The sequence below is a fragment of the Citrus clementina genome, unplaced genomic scaffold (assembly GCF_000493195.1).
Source record: "Citrus clementina cultivar Clemenules unplaced genomic scaffold, Citrus_clementina_v1.0 scaffold_5, whole genome shotgun sequence".
Classification (NCBI taxonomy): Eukaryota; Viridiplantae; Streptophyta; class Magnoliopsida; order Sapindales; family Rutaceae; genus Citrus; species Citrus x clementina.
The window spans coordinates 28169751-28172454 of NW_006262201.1; positions in this window are offsets into that span (position 1 = coordinate 28169751).

A 2704-nucleotide genomic window follows, 5' to 3' on the forward strand; every position below is an offset into this window, starting at 1 on the left:
TGCTACCTTTTGATTTTAGTGCTTAATATTTATTGAACTATGATGCAGGGAATTTGAAATCAAACTCGTAATACAGATTATCTAATTGCGAGTTGCTGTCCATAGCTGCTAATTTGTAGTGATTATCTAATTGACTGAGGTGACAATAATTCTTTTATTTTCAATAGCACAATGTGGAATTCAATAATTAAATTCTCCTGTTTAATTTGTTTCAAGTTAAATTATTAATTACTTAAACTCGGTTTTAAGTCTTTAATTTTATGTGTTTATGCAGAATTGGATTCTTGAGCGTGTTGGACACGACCAACAATGAAATTGACAGTAAACAAACATTAGAACATGTGGACTCCGGTAAGCACCAATGAATTTCTAGCCCCGTTGACTCCGCCAACTAAAGTTTTGTAAAATAAAAAAAAATACATAGAATTCCACCAAATGCAAAACGCGTAAAATTTAATTTTCGGCCGTGTGGACCAAAACATAATTTAACAAAAAAGAAAAAAATGATAAGATTTTTAAAATGTGTGGAAGGTGATCCATATTTTACTGAAACGACTTGTTAAATTTTTCAAGGATTTAGAATATTTGGTCATAAATTACGTGCATGTTAATTTTTCCGCCATTGACTATCATATTCTAGACTTAATGGTACCTTTTTTGATGAAGGGTACTTAGTCTCTCTTCTCCTCTTATAAAAATTATATTAATTGATTTCTTGTTATAGTTAATAGTCTTCAAGAACGGATAGATTTATTGTTTTCATGACCAAATTATGCATGCCTAACGTTGCAACTATTAATAAAATTAATATTTAATATTTATGTTAAAAGATATAAGATTTTATGCATTCATTAATTGTTATTAGCTAAAGGATGAATTATTTTTTCCCAATCAGTTGATGCATCTGCAAGAGTTTTTTTTTCTTTTATTGACCATAATTATATTCCGGGTACAATAAATTGTCTTTGGTGCTTGGAAGATATGACATCTCTCTGTCAACTTACTGGAAATATCTCCTCATCTACTCTCATTTATCTAATATCAATTGAAGATCTCATATTTCCAAACTATGACTTCCAAATCTCATTATCATTTGAGCATTCAAAACTAATCAAGTGTGGAAATAATCAAATATATGCAAAAATCGAGTCACAATCTTTGGCCCCTCAAAATTCTAATTATATAACTTCTATATATCTCATACATTTTCCAAATTCCTCTTCCATCAACATCATTAGGAGTATGTTCATCTCTCACACATTAACTTGAGTGGAGAGTTTCCAAATTGATTGTCAGAAAACAACAAAAGAACTAGACACGCTTGATCTGTCTAATAATTCTCTTTCGGTAAAATTAATTAATTTTAGGGGAATTCAGCCAACCTCTGTAATTTTATAGTGATCATTAATTAATTAAACAATACAAATATCTAAAGTGATTAGATGTTTACTGACAATACAAGTTCATGGCTTGAAATTTGATCTCTATCGATTGGTTTTGTAGTGCTTAATATTTACAGAACTCCGGGAATTTGAAATCAAACTCGTAACTACAGATTATCTAATTGTAAGTTTTTGTCCATAGCTGCTGATTTGTAGTGATTATCTAATTGACTGAGGTGACAACAATTGTTCTTTTAATTTTCAATAGCATAATGTGGAATTCAATAATTAAATTCTCCTTTTTAATTTGTTTCCAATTAAATTATTAATTACTTAAACTCTATTTTAAGTCTTTAATTTTATGTGTTTATGCAGAATTGGATTCTTGAGCGTGTTGGACACGACCAACAATGAAATTGACAGTAAACAAACATTACAACGCGTTGAGTGTCGACTCCGGTAGCTGCCCTACAAGTCTACAACTTTACAAAAAATAATTGAGTACACACATTCGATTCTCGGGACCCTTCAATGAATTTCTAACCCCGTTGACTCCACCGACAAAAGTTTTGGAAAATAAAAAAAAAATTTATAGAATTCCACCAAATGCAAAACGCGTGGAATTTAATTTTCGGCCGTGTGGACCAAAACATAATTTAATGAAAAAAAAGAAGATAAAATTTCTAAAATGTGTGGAAATTGATCCATATTTTACTGAAACAACTTGTTAAATTTTTCAAGGATTTAGAATATTTGGTCATAAATTATGCTCATGTTAATTTTTCCGCTATTGACTATCATATTCTAGACACAATGGTACCTTTCTTGATGAAGGGTACTTAGTCTCTCTTCTCCTCTTATAAAAATTATATTAATTGATTTCTTATTATAATAAATAGTCTTTAAGAACGTATAGATTTATTGTTTTCGTGACCAAATTATGCCTGCCTAAGGTTGTGACTATTAATAAAATTAATATTTAATGTTTATGTTAAAAGATATAAGATTTTATGCATTCATTAATTGTTATTAGCTAAAGGATTAATTATTTTTTCAACCCAATCTGTTGATGCATCTGCAAGAGTTTTTTCTTTTATTGACCATAATTATATTCCGGGTACAATAAATTGTCTTTGGTGCTTGGAAAATATGACTTCTTACTTCAAGTTTGATATGTCTCTCTCCATAAGCTTACTGGAAATATATCCTCATTTACTGTCATTTATCTAATATCAATTGAAGAGCTCACTTTTTCAAACTATCACTTCCAAGTCTCATTGTCACTTGCCATTCTTGGACCATTCAAAACCAAACAAGTGTTG